The 20,998-nt window shown below is 35.7% G+C and overlaps 1 protein-coding gene across 1 annotated transcript in view; it reads left to right on the forward strand.

The window, feature by feature from the left end:
• Positions 1-3,055: 3,055 nt before the first annotated feature.
• Positions 3,056-20,998, forward strand: part of Cdh9 (cadherin 9) — a 139,664-nt gene continuing 121,721 nt past the window's right edge. The window contains exon 1 of the mRNA XM_063281444.1: positions 3,056-3,633. The gene's annotated coding sequence lies outside the window, so the exon portion shown is untranslated. The remainder of the gene's footprint in view (positions 3,634-20,998) is intronic.

Here is a 20,998-nt window from a genome sequence, read left to right on the forward strand (position 1 = left end):
TTCATGTCTTCAAGCATTAGAAGCCAATCTGGAGTTATGTCTTACCTTAGATGCAGTACTCTTGTTAGCATTTATGAGGTCTGGTGTTTATTTCATCCTCGGTAACTTAAATGAGAAAGAAAAGAGAAAGAGAAACAGAAACGTTTCATACATTCTCTACGAGATGCTGTGCAGTGGTATTCTTTGGACACGGTAGAGCAGTTGTTTTCTTGAACTCTTCACAGTTGTGATAGAGCAAAGAAGAATGTCACAAGGTCAGAAGACTGGGCCCATTAAACTAACAATTTTAAGAACTGGGGAAAGGCTTAGTAATCACCACCCCTCTTTAAGGATGAGTGGTCACTTAATAGAAATTACTGATGGGATCTTTCCTGGCTCCATATTTTATGCAGGGTTTAGGTTTTTTTTTTTTTACCTTAACCATTCCATTTGTTTACATCTCAAATGATATCCCACATTCCAGTTACCCCTCCACAAGCCACCATTCCACGTCCCCCTTTCCCCCTCTGCTTTGCCTACCCACCCTCTCTTGCCCCACTGCTGTAGCACTCTAGTATCTCCTTACACTGGGGCATCGAAGCTCCACAGGACCAAGGGCCTCCCCTTCCATTGATGTCAGATAAGACCATATTCTACTAAATATGTATCTGGAGCCATGAGTCCCTTCCTGTACACTCCTTGGTTGGTGGTCTAATTCTTGGGAGCACTGGGTGGTCAGGACAGCTGATGTTGTTCTTCCTATTGTGTTGCAATTCCCTTCAGCTCCTCTTGTCCTTCTGCTAGTTCCCTTACAAGGGGCCCTGAGTTCAGTCTGATGGTTGGCTCCAAGCATCCACATCTGCATTGGTCAGTTGCTGGCTGAACCTCCCAAAGAGCAGTCATACCGGTTTCCTGTCAGCAAGTGCCTCTTGACAACAGCAAAGTCTCTAAGCTTGGTGTCAGCAGACAGGATATATCCCCAGGTGGGGCAGTCCCAAGATGGTCCTTCCTTCAGTCTCTGCTCCAGCTTTTTGTCCCTGTTCTTCCTTTGGACAGGAACATTTCTGGGCTTAAAGCTTTGAGATGGGTGTGTTGCCCCATCCCTCCACTGGAGTTGGTCTCTATAGGTTCAATTTCCCCTTTGCTTCAGTCCTGCATTGAAGGAGGAACAGGATGATCCTGGTGGGTTGTGGTGGTGGTGGGGGGATGGGTAGTTGGAGGGAGGGAAAGAAGAGGAGGAGAAAATAAGGGGGACAGGACAGGAGAGAAGTACAGAGGGTCAGGAAATTGAATAAAAATATGTAGTAGTGGGGAATGAACTAGGGAGGGTCCCAGACTCCAAGGAAATGATAGGCTCCCAGGATCTAAAGGGAATGATTTTAGCACAGAAGGGGAGAGTTTAGAGATCTTAAGGGAATGCCTTAAGGTTTCACACCACTCTTTAAGCATAAACAGACATTTAATAATTTGTATTTTTTTTCCTCTTCTGGGGTGTAGTTTCCCGTACCTTGCCCACTTTCCTATAAGCAACCCACTTGAAACACATTAATTTTCAAGATAAACTTCAATAGAACAGTTTCTTTGTTCTTTGCCCTGTCTGCTCACTCTGATAGTGACTGTTACCTATATTTGAATACAAAAGTACTTAGGGATTTGCCGCATATTTTGTATGTGTTTGGACAGTTACAAGTTAGATTCTCTTTTCAGGGCATTTCCACTAAAGAGTGAACGCACTGCTGGGGGTATTAGTATTTTTTTCAAGCCTGGTAATACTTTCATTTTGTGTTTTCTAGGATTAGTAAAAATAGCTTGAAATTAGGTTACAGAATACTCTGTTGGATTGTAGATTTCTCACAAAACAGGTTTTTCCTTACAGCAATATTTCACTGGGGGTGGGGGGCTAAGTTTGCACAAGAGAAGGGATTTAAAAGCTTTATACCTGTGAATATTTACCTTAAACTATGATAAAATATTCTGTTCAGTTCATTTTCCTAGACTTACATCCAATAGTTTATCTCTGTATTAGCAATGTGTTCTCTTTAAATTACAGTTTTACTTAAAGTAATATGTAAACTGGCTGAAGGAACTTGTGAATTTTTCATTTCTTTCTTTCTTTTATTCTTTGCCTCCAGAAAGTAGGCAAGGTCCATGAAGAATTCATTAAGTCGCCGTAAACACCTAAATGAATTGAAATATGGTAATTTATTTTTTCTCCAATTTCATTTTTAGATAACAAGACACTAAAACTCACTTCTTTTACCTGACTTCTACATATTTAGTTCAGTTTATCTACCACACATTTGCAGTGGGACAGTTTCCTGGGGACATGTAGCTTTATGCCTTCTCAATACTTTGTGTCGTTTCTTCAGACATACCTTTTCATAAGGTCTTACATAGGCGACTTCATAGTCTGCACTGCATTCATGAGATGAGCTTTTCTATTGGAAGAAAAATGTAGAAAGTTTTTTCCCCCTCTATTATCTGTTTTTCTTTGAAGCATCAAATAGGATATTGATATTTTTTGGCACTTAAGCTATTTACTTACAGTGACTTAACGAACCATGATAAAGTGAGACATACTCCCACTGTGCATTTCATCCAACTATTACTAAAGTTCTTTTCAGGAGGATTTATCTACTCATCAATACTGTTCTTACTGTGCCATTGCCAGCAGTACTAAAGAGACTTCCCTTCTGAAACAGGTCTACTCTGAGGGTTTACCTTCTCTCAGAGTCCTGCAACATACCTCCAGGGTTTCCACAGATGGCTCATGTAGTTTTGTGAGGTAGCTAGGATCACTATTATTTTTTAACATTGCCCAGGGAGTACAAACACTCTCAATTGTGGATTTAAGTAGAAGAAGGAGTGCTCTTGAAATTTCAAATGGTGTGAAACTATTCCCCTTTACAGAAAAAGAACGTGGCAAGACACCAAGTATTAGGCATTTTTAAATTACCTTTTTTTTTGTGAGAGCTGATTTATGCAATAAGATAAAGATACTGATGAAATTTCCTGGTTATTGATAATACACGTTTTCAGGATTCTTTCTCTTTTGTTATTTAGACTTAGAATTTTGGCATTGCCTTGAAATAGGGATCAGGGCATTGTGCAAGGAGTACTCACTCGCAGAGCAGACTCCTTGAACAGCAGCAAGCGCCACGTGATATACATATTCCGCAGATGATTTATGGGTTACAGACGAGCTGTGACCTTTCCTCTCCCAACTGCAAACAGATTAAACAGAGCTGATTAACCGAGCCTAAAAGCACTGGGTTATTTTCTCTTATGACGGTCTTTAGCAAACGCTCCCTTAGCCCTTCCACTTTATTCACTTGCAAATCGCCCTGCCCAAAGGGGTCTGACCAGCCTATCCTCAAACCTGGTGCCCTGCAGCGCCATCAGCTGCAATATCTTCTTATATGAGGGACGTTTCTTATTAATCAGAAATGCGGAATGGAAGCCAATCAGAGAGTTCCTTTGGTTTCAGATTCCTGCCTGCCTGAGTTAAAAGTGGTGCTGAAAGAGAGGCACAGTGAGATGCATGAAGATTCGGCTGGGAAGACACCGTGAAAAGAGAAGGGAAGGAATGAGACAGAAGCAACAACAGAATCAACCCTGCTGAACTAGGCTAACTCCGTTTCATAGCTAAACAAGGTAAGTGTTATTCATTTGCTGACAAACAGAAGCCAGGCAGTTTTTGCTTTCTTATAAAGTAGGATAGATACTGCTATTCTCCTCTCAAGTATTTTTGATGCTGCTCTGTTCTCTTCTAATATTTGGTAGCAGGTAATATGTTTTATAAAATTTGAAAAAAATATTGAAGTGCTCAGTCTCCAAATATGAAAAGCTTCATCCCCACTCGACTTTTTAAAATTCCTAATGCACACCAACCTATTTTTATAGTCCATTAAATTTGCTTTTGGTTTACCATTGTAAAAATAACACCAAAGTTCAAACGGCAATAGTTCATTGTAGTAGCTTTGAATTCCCCCTTTAAAAAAAAGTGATCATTTATACTCTTATGTATGTGAATTTGAAATGTTCCTCTAGTTTTCTCATAACTTTTGTTAACTACTTTGAGTCAGAAAGGTGAAAATGTAAAAGCACCATAATTCATAATTTAATGTGAATTTTTGTAGATAAGAAATGAGATCCTAGACTTAAAATATGTCTCATACGACAATGACTTTCATGCTTTAAGAGTAACATAATAATTTTACCTGATAATAGACATTACTTTAATGTATGTGGCCGTCAATGCTGGAAACATTCTAAATGTATATACCTGTTGGCTGCAATTGAACCATTTAATAATGTTGAAACTGAATGAAAATTAAAAAAAAGTCTGCCAAAGGGAAAATTTGGCATTTGTAAGCTTGGAATGATATACTGATTTACAAGGAGTAATTTTTGTTCTGCTTTTCCGTGCAGAATCGATATCAGTGTTCACCTTTTAAGTAATTTCTTGAAAGCTCCATGATCTTATGAATAGGCTAGATTGTTTCTTTTTTTCTCTCTCAATGTTGTCTATAATGTCTCCAGGATGATGTAGAATTTAGCCACTTTAAATTGGGTGAAGTTCTCAGAGACTGTTCTGTGTCAAAATGATATAATGAAAGTTACCACCTGTCACAAATAAGTTTGTAATAATTTGTCTGATCTATGCTTTGATGAAAATATAATGGATCATAGATTTGTGAACACTTGCTCTTTTTTGGAGATTTATCAACATTTCATGAGTTATGTTGTCAGAAAGATATTTCTAAGGATCCTTTTTTTTCATAATATACTGAAATCATGTAATCTGAAAAAATATGATTTTTATATATCAACAAAAAGTGATAACTTGAGAATCTTCATTTGGCTTTCTTTTGTGATTTCTGTAAAATTTGATAGATTTTTATGAAATCAATTATCTATCATTCATGTTCTTTATTTGATTTTTTAAAAAATCTCCTGTATTTGGTAAAAGATGAAACATATTTTCAGATTCGCACAGTGATCTCTTGCCTAGGCAATGCTGTGTCAAGTGAGGAATGCATCTGTGTAATCATGAAAGTGAATGACAGTTTCAACAGATATTATAAGAGATAAAAGGACGATCAAATAGCAGGCTGCTCCGTCCTGTTCCACGACAGAACTTGGAAAGAAATGAGCAGCATGTGTTTGTATTCTGTCACCGAATTTATCATCAGATGGGGGCAAGTCTTCTGCAGTGTAGAGAACACAGAATATTAGATTCATTGAGTAGAAGAGACTTAAATGTTAAACAATAACTGATATTTATACACTTTTAAAACTGGGAAAATTTAACTTATTAGTTATAAGCAAACTATTGTAATAATAATGAATGAAGTAATACTTTAGAGAAATCAGACTGCAATATTAGTTTAAAAGTGATGAATCTAACTTCAAGGTAAGGATATCTAACAGTTCTAATAAGGCAATAGTTATATAATATAACACAGTTTTTCAAATGTGAAAAATATTATTTTCTAGTGTCTTACAACAAATTACCTAAAAGATAGTTTGAACTGGTTTATATTTGTTATACCAATAATTATACCACCATTATCTTATATGCACAATTGAAATAAAAATTTATTGGGACAGTTGTGTGTATCCAGGTCCTAATTCAAATTAATAGGAAATTATGCTTTTAAATGATGTGTTCCTTAAATTGTAAATCTATCAGAACCTCTTCTGAATGTCACCTTGCATGGTATGCGGTCACTTTTGCACTTTCTTCTGTTCCTTTCCACACACCACTCATTCCGTACAGTATCCTTTCCATTATATATTCCCCAAGTGAGAGAGATTATTTCAATAGTTTTGCCTGTATGTATTACCTTTCCTTTGGTATCCTATAAGCAGACATTACTTTCTACAGTATATATTCTGATATATAAGAGGGAAGTCAACCTCAGTGTTTTGGCAAGTGCTTAAAATTATGTAATAAAAATTGTGTGACTAACATGACAATTCTAATACTTGCAAGAAAAACATCAAGTGAAATCAAAGTTAATTTAAAGAATACGTGCAAATGTGTCATCAGCAAATGTTGGCAGTGACTTGTTCTCTGTGGAAGGGAGCAGCATTGCTGGGTCATTATCTCCCTTTAAAACAGATGCTTCAGTGTATCTGATTGTTAGTTTGATCTGTTTTCATGAATTTTTCTGTTCACTTCAGTGAACATTTAAGTATACTATAGAATTAAATTGGCACTTGAAAAAGTATGATTCTTTTTAAAATGCAGAACATTTTGAATATTTATACTTCTGAGTTTATGTTTTTTATGTATCTCCCATTTTTCATCATTCCTTCAGAATAAGTGCACAGTGTGTTTATTGGAGTAAGATATTTATGAAAAACTTCATACTTTTCTTCTTGTGTATTTTACTACTGAAAAGAAAGCTACTTAAAGCTGAGCTTTTTGGAGGAAAGAAAGTATTTGATACAAGAATAAAAAAAAGAGAAAGGACTGAAATGAACATTCTCTATCTGATACTGTGCGTATGAGTAGTACCAGTTTTAATTTTGGACAATGAAATATTATCTAATTTGTCTTCTCTTCTCTGTGTCTTTAGTACGTGTTGAAAAAGTAGATTATCTCTTAAATACATCCCACATTGTTGAATAAAGAAATGCTATTTCAATTTCCAGTTTATATAAGAGTTTGGAGCTTTAGATCTAGAATTGATATTTTGACTGCACCCAGGAGAAAACCAACATATAAAAGTATCATTCAAGAGTTAGGTTTAGGAAAGGGTTTAATTACTTAAAAGATACTGGTAATGATATCTGTAGAAATATGGTAATGATGGAAAGTTGATCAGAAAGATGGACAAAGATACGTAGATAGATAAGTAGATAAATTGATGACAGATAAGGCTTGATAATTTATATAGATGATAGATATACATAGGTTATATAGATAGGTTATAAAGATGAGAGATTGACAATAGACATTGTTCTATGTGGTAAATACTAGGAAGATGAGAAAAGATTAGAAATATGATAAATAGATGGGTAATAAATAGACAAAGACAGATCAGACAAACACACTCACACACACACACACACAGAGAGAGAGAGAGACAGAGACAGAGACAGAGACAGAGAGACAGAGAGACAGAGAGACTCTAATGGAATGGATTAACTCTTTTGTGGCTTTAACCCATCCTGGCAAATATGAACTTGAGGGTTACTTTAGTTCTCTTCCTGGAATCACCATTATGTTCATCACTAAAGTATTCCAAGGATTGCATGGGGATAGAAGTCTCCTTTCATTTTTAAACATTCCCATTGCATTTCTAATGTGTTACTGTGCTTATTTCTAAACTTAGCACTCTTAGAGATGGTCTTATAGTTGCATTACAAATACAAAGTGCTCAAATAGATGACTACTGTGGAACCTGACTAAGACATAATACATGAGCACAAGCACCATACACCTCCCCCAACGTAAATGTTCTAATATGGAATTTTAGTACAGCTTTGTTTATTCTTCAGAATTTCATATGCACAATGAACAGTGATCATACCTGTACTGTTTCCATCCTCCAGTCCCCTCATATCTTCCCTAATTATTTTCTTCCCAATTCCACACATCTCGTGGGTTTTTGTTGTTGTTGTTTTTCTTTTTGATTGCACACTAAACGCAATTCATGACGCACATAAGTGTTTGGTCAACACTTCATGGGTTAAAGTGCTTGTTTTGTAAAAACTGATAATATTGGATGAGAAATAATAATACAAAGAGTAATCTAAATTTTAGTGTGGTCTCTGTGTGTGTGTGTGTGTGTGTGTGTGTGTGCGCGTGCATGTGGGTGTTGTGCATGATGTGTGTGTGTTGTGCGTGGTGTGTGTGTATGTGTTTGTTTGTGCATGTGAATATGTGTCTATACTTTTTATTTTATTACACTTTTAGGACAGAAGGTGGAAAATAAAAGAATCAAGTAATTGGATAATATTAAATGTTATTATTTTTATTGAGCAAATTAGTATCAGTCATATGATGAATTAATGCTCTCATTTCTTCGATTTGTATCAATAAAAAATAAGTTCCTTGCATTTTTGGATAAAGAACTTCAAAGTTGTACCATAAATATGCATTTAAATGTTTACTACTTATACTGTTTGGAGATTGATTCTGTATTTGTGAAGAGCAAAGATGATTTAATTTTAGTTTATTGTATTTTCAACTCAAACACGTATTATAAATTTTAATGGAAATGCTAGGTAGCAAGATTTGCTATTTGAAGTTTCAGTTAGAAGTTTAATATGTCCTCAGCTACACTTCAAGAAGGAACTCTGTTTGGTAGAATTTATGTTAAAGTAGAAAGCACCTATAACATTCTCTGATTGCTAAAAGTTCCAACTCAGGGTGGAACTTTATCTTGTATTTTTGACAGAATCTCACAAGGTCATGCTCATCAGGAAACAATGACCTCTGGAAGGACTGCTAACATGGAGAGAGCTATTGCATGTAGTGAAACATGATGCCCTATGTTGTCTAGGCAAATGAACACTGGTAATACATTTATTTAGTAAATAGAAAGATAGAGCTGCCTCAGCCTGCAAAGGTATTTTTCTGAAGTTGACCCTCAGAGCCCATACATTGGAAGGTGAAAACATTCTCATGCATATTGTCCTTTGACCTAGAAACACACGCACACACACACACACACACACACACACACACACAAACACACACACACAAACTAGTGGCTCAATGTTCATCCTCTCAACATCACTCAAATAAATAAGTACATAAACAGCTATTTTACAAAGTAATGACAAAATATGTATTACTTTGTAAAAATGCAATATTAGCCATGATCATTCTTTAAGGGATAACTTTTTTTTTCCCCTAGAATCCTTTATAAGATATGTGTCTGTTCTACAATCTGGATACAGTAGAATTCTATGCAATTGCCAGAAGTGTTTTACCACTTATTCACATCTTGTGTTTTATTACTAATAATCTATAACACATCTAATAAATCAAATTTTAATTTTAAAAGATAAACCATCTAGTACAAATTACATAGTTAAGTCTTTGTGTCTTCAAATGTTTATGTTTTTACAGCTGAGTCTTCATTTAAACTTATATATTTGCACGTATTGGTACTTAATTACATGAACATGTTTGTATGGACCCAAAGTATTTACAAAAGGTTGAAGGAAATAATAAAATTATTTCTATGTGTTCATAACAGTTAATTTATTACTTATAATGATTAGTATGGTAAAATATAAAGCAAATTAACATTTTGGAACAGATCGTTTATAGGTAATAGATCACATAAAGTAATGAAAGTTTCATTAGGATACTTTTATTTTTCCAAAAGTTAAACTGAATTATACTATATGTTGTACATTTAAATAATTTAGTGAATAGTGTGCATTAGACATTTTGAAAAGCTGTGACTAGAAATAATTGTTGTCATTTAATTTTCATGGTTCTTGAGGACTGCAAAATATAATCTCTTTTCCCACACATATGGTGGGTGGGGAAACTATTACATAAAATACAGATTATAATGAAATCAGAAATCCTATTTATATCATGTTAGAGGCTTAGCAAAAAATACCTTAATAATTTCACATTTGTCAGTACAAAACTTTAATATTCCATTGTGGATTTCAAATTAATTGTCTGACCACTTTACCTACTTCAGGATCATCTTAATAGACACTTGACATTTTTTACATTCATAGAGGGAATTGATAATCTAAGAGCACATTTATTTTATATTGAAAATGTACAAAGACTTTAAAATGTTGTATTTCATATAACCATATACACACAAGTACTAATAAAATATCCAAAGAAAATTAATTATCTTATCATTAATATTTATAGACAGTAGCAGTTTATTATATTCTAAAGTAGTATTGACTGAGCTCCTAGTAGAATAAATTAACTTTGTGAAAAAAATTTAAAAAAAAATCTCAGATCTAGTTCATCTGATTCAAATTGGTAAACTTAAATCTTTTTGTCCTGTCTGTATCTGTCTGTCTCTGTGGGTGTCTCTCTCTCTTTTTCTTTCTTTCTTTCTTTCTTTCTTTCTTTCTTTCTTTCTTTCTTTCTTTCTTTCTTTCTTTTTCATTGTGTGTGTGTCTTTAAAAAGTACTTTATTTTTAAAAGATATTTTATTGGATATTTTATTTGTTTTCATTTCAAATATTATTCACTTTTCCAGTTTCCCCTCTGAAAACCTCCCTATCCCATCCTTCCTCCCCCTTCTTCTATGAAGGTGTTCCTCCACCCAACCACCCTCTTCCTCCTTCCCACCTGGACATTCCCCTAAACTGGGGCATTGAGCCTTCATGGGACTAAGGGCCTCTCCTTCCCTTGATGTCCAACAAGACCATCCTCTGCTACAGATACAGCTGGAGTCATGTTTCACTCCTATGTGTAGTCTTGGTTGTTTCATCCCTGGGAGCTCTGGGGTGTCTGGTTGGTTGATATTATTGTTATTCCTGTGGAGTTGCAAACCCCATCAGCTCCTTCAGTCCTTTCTCTCACTTCTCCATTGGAGACCCTATGCTCAGTCCAATGGTTGGCTGAGAGCACGTGCTTCTGTATTTTTCAGGCTCTGGCATAGCCTCTTAGGAGACAGTTGTATCAGGCTCCTGTCAGCAAGCATTTCTTGGCACCCGCAATGTCTGGGGTGGATCCCCAGGTGGGGCAGATACAGAAAATGTGGTACATTTACACAATGGATTACTACTCAGCTATTAAAAAACAATGAATTCATGAAATTCTTAGGTAAATGTATAGAATTGGAAAAAGTTATCTTGAGTGAGGTAACTCAGTTACAAAAGAACCCACATGGTATGCACTCACTGATCACTGGATATTAGACCAAAAACTTGGAATACCCAAGATACAATTCACAGACCACATGAAGCTCAAGATGAAGGAAGACAAAAGTGGGTATGTCTAAGTCCTTCTTAGAAGGGGGAACGAAATACTCAGAGGAGGAAATATGGAGAAAACGTGTGTAGCAGAGACAGAAGGGAAGGCCATTCAGCGATTGTCTTTCTTTTTAAAATAAACTTTTAAAAAGTTTTGTGCTATTTTACTATGCACCTGCCCCTCTGAATGATTCTTTAAACCAGGCTTTAAATTTGTCTCCTTTTTCTCTTACAACTATACTTCAAAATATCCAGATTTTCATATTTCTGACAGTAAGCTCAACCTCAAGAATTAAATAAAAAAACCCTAAAGTTATGTGGATACTTATTTATAAAAGAGTATTCATCTATCTTGTATTAGTTTATTCAGAATTCAGCTGTTTGATGTAAATTTTGACAATGAAGAGAGTTATTAGAGTTTCAAATCAGCATAACTTTGCTTTGTAATGAGTTCTATAATATGCAAATAGTGAATGCCTGTAATGAAGTATTTCTTATAAATATTCATATGTTATGTTCATGTGAACAATTAAAGAAAAAATGTATTCAAGTTGCAAAGACACATCTATTTGTTCTTATATATGTGAATCTTTTTTTTTTTATTAACTTGAGTATTTCTTATATACATTTCGAGTGTTATTCCCTTTCCCGGTTTCCGGGCAAACATCCCCCTCCCCCCTCGCCTTCTTTATGGTTGTTCCCCTCCCCATCCTCCCCCACTTCCCGCCCTCCCCCCAACAGTCTAGTTCACTGGGGGTTCAGTCTTAGCAGGACCCAGGGCTTCCCCTTCCATTGGTGATCTTACTAGAATATTCATTGCTACCTATGAGGTCAGACTCCAGGGTCAGAAGCTTTTTTTTAAATTAATAATACCAAGGTCTATATTTAATCTAAAGATTCAACATATAAAAATAATTGATATATTTTAAGCTTACTCTTATGATTTCAAAGCACCTACTGAGCTTGATTTCCAATAGTAAGTCTGTTACCTAATTTTAATTGAATAAGAAAGTTGTAACATTAAAAATGTCTTATGATTCAAGAAGAATAAGGAAAAACTTGTTTCTGATTTTATTCTTTTGAAGTTTTGAATCTTGGAAAGTTACTTAGATTTTACAAACATTTGTATTCAATAATAAATATGGAAACTTTCTGAAAAAAATGAAAATCAAGAAGATGCATGCTTGCATAGTGGACTGTCAACAAAACTTATGCAAAGGTCTCAATTGAACAGGTGGTTCGCATAGACACTGGCTTCTGTACAGTGTGAGGCAGCAAGCAGAGATGCTACCTCACAGATGGGCACCACACTTTTTATTAATACATGGATCCAGGGAACTACCTTTATAACATAGTCAGAATCTATGAGGGGGCCATAAAACTTTATGTCATGTATTTATGTCTTGAATTATCATTTTTGTCTCTAAAGTTGTTTTGAAACATTAGAAAACTATAAAAATAAAATAGTCACATGGAATTTGAGAAAACTGTACCCTATGTTCAAATTATTTTCACATAATAAATTTGATATATAAGTAAGATTTTGATATCCTAATGGCATATCAGTAATATTTTGCTCATTAAAATATACTTTAGAAAACCGGCTTTGGGAAATAATAATGCAAAATTAAAGCTCTATCTGAATATATCTATCTATCTATCTATCTATCTATCTATCTATCTATCTATCTATCTACCTACCTACCTATAACTAAAATAGATTAGCTCTCCACAAATGTGAACTTTTGTACACAGTGATTAATATTTATTTTTATGTTAATTCCACTTTTGTCCTAATAAAATGTCTTGAGCCCCCCCCCCCACACACACACTTGGATTCCATCAGGCAGAATTATAAGAATGAAAATTTTTACTAATTTTAAGAGGAAAATTCAATTCTCTGAAATATGTTTTTAAGAGGTTCAACAAATAGTATAGAAAACATGTAGAGTCACAGGTCTTTTTATTTAAAATGTGTTAACCTTTGTTTCAGAACACACAGAACAATGAGATATATCAAAGAACACTATAGTGATCCTGGGCAATGCACTGTAACTGCTTCCTCTGATTGGTTTGTCTCCCTGGGGTTTCCTTCCCCCACCAAGTGTAGAAGTGCAGTGGCTGCCTTCTATCCATACCTAGAGTGTTGCATCTTCCCCATTATCATTATTCCCACCCTTCTTTACTTCCACTTCAAAGACGCTATGCATTTAAGGGTAAGCATCTATGCTTTTTAACTCGGCTTTCATTCTGGGAGATGATTCAATAGGTAACAGGAAGTACCATTTCCAACATGAGAATTCATTACATGCCGGGAACTAATGTGATTTTGTCAATATCGCCCACCACCAATTTTAGAAACGCATTTGCTCTCTCCACTGCCCTGCTTTCACTGACTGAGTGGAAAAGAATCTGAGAGGTAGGTAAGTGTTACCAAAGCTACAGAATTTGAGAAGAGATTGCTGAACAAGCGTAGCACTTCTTTAGAAAAGAACAGGTACAGGAGAAATGTCCCCCCAACCTCCACAAAAAGCGTCAACCTGTGGACTGAAAAATCCAAAGCAAAACATAAAAATCAAGAGCTAGAAAATAAAGCCACCCTTATAAACTTAGTGCTCTTAAGGGAGATAGATTGGGGGAAATTAGTTTTCAACATGTTCTCATATTGGCTTTTGGCCTCCAGAGAAACATACTTAATTAATTTTATTTTTCAAGTTTAGAATAAACTGCACCATTGATCCTGTTCTAGTGCTTTAGTATAGAGTGGCAGTAGGTGAGCATTGGCATGGGTGGTGGACGCAAAACTTATCATACACCCACTGTCCTAGTTAGGGCTTCACTGCTGTGAACAGACACCATGTCCAAGGCAAGTCTTATAAAGGACAACACCTTATGGGGCTGGCTTACAGCTTCAGAGGTTCGGTCCATTATCATCAAGGCAAGAACATGGCAGCATCCAGGCAGGCATGGTTCAGGAGGAACTGAGAGTTCTGCATCTTTATCTGAAGGCTGCTAGTAGAATACTAACTTCCTTCCAGACAGCTAGGATGGGGATCTTAAAGCCCACATCCACAGTGACACACCTTCTCCAACAGGGCCACACCTTCTAATAGTGCCACTCCCTGGGCCAAACTTATACAAACGATCACACCCACACTATAAGGATCCTGCATTAACAATTCATTTCCATTATTTGGTCGATTATTAAAATGGGTTTTATATTATTTTATATTACTCATGCGTTGGCTGGTTAATTTATTTGCTCATATTTAGAATTACTCCTCATTAAACTTATGCTGCATGGAAAAAGAACGGTGTAGCAAAGTAGTAATATCTGCTATCCTAAGGTGATAATATCCTAAGGTGATCATGATGGTAGACGCCAATGCTCTAAATACTGTCAAATTTCAGGCATTCCTTTCAGCTAATGATGATGACAAATCTCTACCCAGCCCACCCTCTGTGGGAACCATATGGATATGTGTGTGCACTCTCACACAAAAGCGCACAAACGTAAATGAACACCTTATTTTTAACTGTATAGTTTAGTAAATTTAATAGTATCACATGTCTACTAGATCACATTAAATTCATTCAAACCAAATTTTGTCCAGTGCGCGTTTCCTCTCTATTATAAATATTCTGCATCACGTCAGCTATGCCCTTAGGTTTTTTTAGAACATTCAGGTTACTCTGGGAAATTGTTACTGATAGTGAAAATTGATACATTTATTAGTTGATTCTCATTTAATATATTCATATGGATAGTGACTCTTTTTTTATTAGATTTTTTTTATTTACATTTCAAGTGTTATTCTCTTTCCCTGTTTTCCTGTCCATGAGCCATTTATCCCATGCCCCTCTCCCTTCTTCTATGATGATGTTCTCCCTCCCCAACCACTCCCCCCTTTCCACCTCCCTGCTCTTATATTCTCTACACTGGCGGGGGGCAGGGCCCAGCCTTGGCAGCACCAAGGGCTTCTCCTCCCGTTGGTACCCAACAAGGCCATCCTCTGCTACATATGCAGCTGAAGCCATGGGTCTGTCCATGTTTAGTCTTTGGGTAGTGGTTTAGTCCCCAGGAGCTCTGCTTGGTTGGTATTATTGTTCTTATAGTGATTTTTAATTTTTGAAATATTTCTTTGAAATATTGATATTAATATCATAGCATCTATTCCCCTTTCTTTTTCCTTCCTCTAGAAGTTTCCCATGGAACCCTTACTTTTTTCTTTTCAAACCTTTCTCAGTTTTCTTGAATGTATATTCCTAGGCTCACCATTTATTTTTGGATAACCAGTTGGTGTCTTCTTCCCTTAGGAATACTTCTATTCTCAGTATTCCTTAGTTGCTTGTAGTTATTCCTGTAGGGTGGAGCCGTCTAGTGAATTCCTGTCCAACTTAGCATGTTTATTGTTACCCTTAATCAGTTCACATTTAGACAGTCTTGTTAGTGGGTGTAGCATCTAACATTTTCAGGAGACACAGTCTCATAATAAGCTCTCTGATTCTCTGGCTCCTAGAAACCCTCTGCCTCCTCTTCTGTAATCACCCCTAAGCCATGGGTAAAATAGTTTTACCGTAGATGCAAGTACTAGGACTAGACCATATAACTCTGCATTTTGATCACTTGTGATTTTCTGTAAAGGTCTCCCTTTGTTGCAAGTAGAAGTTTCCTTGGGGAAAGTTTAGGGTTATACTTATCTGCTGCTATACAGACAAATATTTTGAATGTAGCTAGGGGCTATGTTGGTATAGTAAAGTGGTGGTCATAGGTTCTCCTCCAAGGTTCAGGATTTCACTAATTCTGTGTAGGTGGCTAGGTTTTCTTCTTGTTGAGCAGGCCTTAAGTCTAATTAGAGAGCTATTGTGTACAGCCAATATACTATACTTTGCCCTTAGGTTTATTTTGTCATGCTTGCTTTGCTATAGGTTCCTAAGTATCATTAGCTCAACAGGACTGCTTGTTGCTTCCCTTTTGGGATACTTCCATGGATACGGGTAGGCTTTCCAAGAAAGCTACTCCCAAGGGAGGAGGGTTATAAACCATTGCCAGCCCAGTAGTCTCTGGGAATCCTGTATAAGGAACACGAAATATTCATCAACAATGATAAACTCTCCACCCCTATGGGACAACAACTTGCCATAATTACAGCTTGTACTGTTCTGGGATTCTCTTGGATAACCCTACCAAGATCTGAAAACAGCATTTCTCATGACCTCTCTTCTGGCATTTAATAAATAGCTTTTGGCCCATGGTGGGAGTATTTTCAGCTCAGATAAGAAATTTCTATTTGAATTACACATGTGTATTTATGTATCAATTTATATGTGTCATACATATTTTTAGGTAGACAGTTAATATAATTTGTTATGGCATCTTGCACATACACTCACATATGCATATATAACAATGAAAGAACATGTTCTGAAATTTGAACAACAAAGTGTGAGACAGTTGGAAGGAATTGGAGAAAGTAAAAGAAAGAGGGCAATGACAGATTTATTATAATTTCAGAAACAAAAACAAATTATAATGCATTTTATAATTCTTCTGATTTGAGTTCCTGGATATGTGCTTTCTAATATGCTTTGCTATGGTAACAAATAAAGTAGAGGAAAATATGTTAGCTTAGTGACTGTTTCTTTGTACCCACTAATTTGTTTGGTCCATTCAATTGGCTGGTAATTTCCCCTTCTGATTACAAAGTGTCTCTTTTGAAAATATAATAAGGAAGAATTTAAAGTGGTTGGCACTATTTTTTGGCAGCAAAGACATGAAAAACATCAGAGTCAGACACCATAGGTATAAGAGAAATTTGCTGTGTAGATCAAGAGTGAATTTCAGGCATCTTTTTAATAATTTGATGCTTCAGAAAATTTGTGTGAAATTTTGAACATTACAATCATATTTTAGAGTATCCTGAAGAAAGAAATAACTAATACTATCACTATTTTGATGTGATAGTATTTTAGAAATGTTGTGCTAAATTTAATTAGAACTGGTTAACATGCCTTGGAATCCTCTACAAATAGAATAAGGAGACAAGCTAATCCTAAAAACTAACCTAAGGTTTCTGAAACCTTGTTGAAGAGAGTTTTGATGTTATATATTTACACATTTTATCACGTCCTAGGTTGACACTTCATATGATGAAATGTTTGTTTTTATTTTGAGAAGTATGTGTTTTATAAGCTCTTGTTACCTGCAAATTAATTTAAAATGTTTTAGATTACAGTATATTGAGTTAATTTTTAAACTTATCTTTAATCTTTATTTTCAGTCTAGTCATTATCCCTCTCCCAGTCCATCCTCCAACAGTTCTTCACCCCATCGCCAACCAAGAGGATGCTTCTACTCCCCCCTCAACTCCCTATCTTCCACCCCACCCTACCAAACCTGCCCACTCCACGGGGCCTCAAGTCTCTCCAGGGATAGGTGCATCTTCCCACACGGAGGCCAGACAAGGCAGTCCGCTGCTGTATATGTGTCTAGGACCTTTGTCCAGCTAGTATAGGCTGCTTGGTTGGTGGCTCAGTATCTGGCAGATCTCAGGTATGAAGGTTAGTTAAGACTGCTCATCCTCCTACAGGGTAGTCCTCCTTTTCAGCTTCTTCCAGCCTTTCCCTAAATCAACTACAGGGATCCCAAGATCTCAGTTCTCTGTCTGTCTTGTTGGGCCTTTCATAGGGCAGCCAAACTAGGCTCCTGTCTGTAAGCACACCACATCCTCAGTAATAGCATCAGGCCTTCGGGCTTTCCCTTGAGCTGGATCCCAATTTTGGCCTGTCACTGGACCTCCTTTCCCTCAGGTTCTTCTCCATTTTTGTCCCTGCAGTTCTTTTAGACAGTAACAATTCTGGATCAGAGTTTTTGGCTGTGGGATGACAACCCCATCCCTCCACTTGATGCCCTTTCTATTGGAGGTGGATTCTACAAGATCTCTCTCTCTCTCTCTCTCTCTCTCTCTCTCTCTCTCTCTCTCTCTCTGTTTTCTTTCTCTCTCTATTGTTGGGCATTTTTTCTAAGGTCTCTTTCTTTGAGTCCTGAGAGTCTCTCATCTCCCAGGTTTCTTGTACATTCTTGAAAGTTTAAACATGACTTAGTCTTGGGGCTTAGAGATGCAGGTGATCTAGGGAAGTCTTTTAAATCAATGATGGAATATATCATTTTCTCATAATTAACTGTGTCAGATATTTGACTCTCTTTCATAGTTTTTTAATAATTTTAATCTTTTATTCTTTAAGGTTTTTTTTTTCTTTATGGCTAAAAATAAATGGCCTTCTTGACTTGAACATAAAGTGGTTGCCTCTAGTGGTGGTTTGTTTTCAAAAGATTTTAATGAGCTTGTTTATTTTTTTTTTAAACAAAAACATCAGTCATGGTTATATACATAGATCCTTCAAAAAATAACCTTAAATGTAAAATTTTCTAATAATATTAGGATCTCTAGCTTTTGTAGAAATGTTTTAGATTCACATGATGATCTTAAATGAACTATTCAAATTATATAACAGTGTAAACTTATAAAAAAGCATTAATGCTTAATATATATTCAGTATGAGTGCAAGACAGTACAATTTATATAAATGATTTATTAATACTTTTAATATTCTTTCCTCAAATAAGTGGCTCAACTGAAATGTTCATCTTTTTGTGAATGCAATGGGAGATTTTTCCTAAATATTATTCATAGGGAAATGATAATATAAAAAGTAATATTAACTCTGATTGTACCATTATGCCTTTATTTATTCCTGGATTCATGCAAAAGGCTCATTTCAGCTAAGGGAAGGCAGGTAAACAACCCGAGGACCAACATGTCCTCATAGATCTGTGTCTATCTCCATAACTTTATTTGTAATGCTAACTGGAAATCTTAGCACTCTCTAAAATACAGAATTCAGTAAGAGATTAAACTTTGTCTTAGTCAGGGTTTCTATTCCTGCAGAAAACATGATGACCAAGAACCAAGTTTGGGAAGAAAGGGTTTATTCAGCTTACACTTCCATATTGGTTTTCATCTTCAAAGGAAGTCAGGACAGAAACACATAGGGATGGAACCTGGAGTCAGGCACTGATGCAGAGGCCATGGAGGGGTGCTACTTACTGACTTGTTTCCCTGGGTTACTCAGCTTGCTTTCTTACACAACCCAAGACTACCAACTCAGGGATGGCACCACCCACAATGAATGGGCCCTCCCACCCTTGATCACTAATTGAGAGAATGCCTTACAGCTGGATCTCATGGAGGCATTTCCTCAAGGGAGGCTCCTTTCTCTGTGATAACTCCAGCTTGTGTCAGATTGACACAGAAAACCAGCCAGTACAAGCTTTTTTATATAAAAATTTATCTTACATCACAAATTATTTTACATCAAAAATTACATCAAAGTTAACCCTTGTCCACCAAAATGTGTGCCTTTCTGTAAAACCCAAGAGAATAAACAATTTGTTTTTCTAGAATTCTCTCAAATGTCTCCCACTAAAATTTTCCCCTAAATTTGTGTCATTTTCACTTGAATTATAAGTTGAATATTCTTGTAGTTTCCATAAGGAACATTAATACCCATAACTACAGCTCTTCTCTCCTTCATATGATCAGGTTTCTAAGAATGTTCTGTCCTATCACATACTCTAGCACCATACTAGGGTATGTTTTCAACATTTTTTTGCCATTGGCTTTTCATCTCTTTTACTGGCTTTTCTCTTTGATGCCCTCCTTTGATTTGGTATTCCTCCTTTGATTGGTCATTCCAATGCAAATCATGCTCTAGGATTTCAGAGCTTCTGTGCTTACCATTCAACAAACTTCTACACAATGTCTGAATTAGGAATGTAAGCACACAATGAGATCACTGTCAATACCCACCTTTGAGTTCTTGAAGGAACTGTATAGAAATTCAGTTTTAAAGCTATATGACAACAGTGCATTGCAAAAGGTCTCATCTGGATGAAGTGGCACTGTTGTTTTCCAGAAAAAAACGTGTAGCGTTATCTCACTCTGATAGAGAACTAAGTGTACTTTTCTAAAATGTTAGAAAATATAATTTAAAATAGAACTCAATTTACTTATTTAATAATATACCATAAAATTATTTGATATACTTTCCAGGAGTAAATAAAACGTGTTTATCATTTTTGAGTAAGGTGTGCCCTGCTAAATTAATAAGTGATGCATTTTTCAATTGTCAAATGTTTCAACCATGACATTGGCCATAATAGGGTATGTATGAGTTTGGTGAGATGCAAAATTTATAGGCCCTTACTTCCAACATCTCGTGTCCCAAGTTGAGTTAATTCCCCATTGTATTGTCTTAGGAACTGGGAGAATAATTCCTGTGTTTATATTTCAGTCCAAGAATAAAGAGCTGAGGTTTGAAGTCAGAACCTTTAACCACACCTCCTACTTCCCCTTTGGTTTCAGCTTATTTTATCTCCACAATTCTCACTTAATGATAATGAAATATGTATATAACTATGATTCTATAGCATGCAGTCATGATAACATTTATAATAGATACCCAATAGATAACCCATTTATCATGTTAATGCTATATTTAAAATAAGCCTTAAAATTTCTAGTATTATCTATGATAGATTCTGATGTTCTTTTGAAAAAGGTAAAAAAAATACTTTATACATCTGAGAGAGTTCATGCTGAGACTTTGTGTGTTAAGGCAGTTTGTGCCCACAATAAAAGCAGGCTACTGAAGAACATTATATCACCGTGGATACTTGGAATGGGGACAATCATAATCATGAAAACGCATCTGAAATTTGCAAAATGTTGCTTACAGTGGTTTTTAATGACACAGAACCCAAAACATTATCTCTCATCATATTTGAAAACATAACTGGAAATACACAAAAATTCTTTACTTACATTAGTACTGAAGCAACTGTATTCATAGTCTGATTTTATTAAAAATAGACTCACATAATATTTATAATGATACATAGAATTTTAAAATTAAAAAAAGACCTGTAAAAGAAATCTGATCTCTGCATTAGAAGAATAATTTTAAGTAGAAAGAATGATTCAATAAGTCAAGGATTATCTATGCAAGAAGAAACCTGGCATTTGATTTAATT

The sequence above is a fragment of the Rattus norvegicus genome, chromosome 2 (assembly GCF_036323735.1).
Source record: "Rattus norvegicus strain BN/NHsdMcwi chromosome 2, GRCr8, whole genome shotgun sequence".
NCBI classification, from domain to species: Eukaryota; Metazoa; Chordata; class Mammalia; order Rodentia; family Muridae; genus Rattus; species Rattus norvegicus.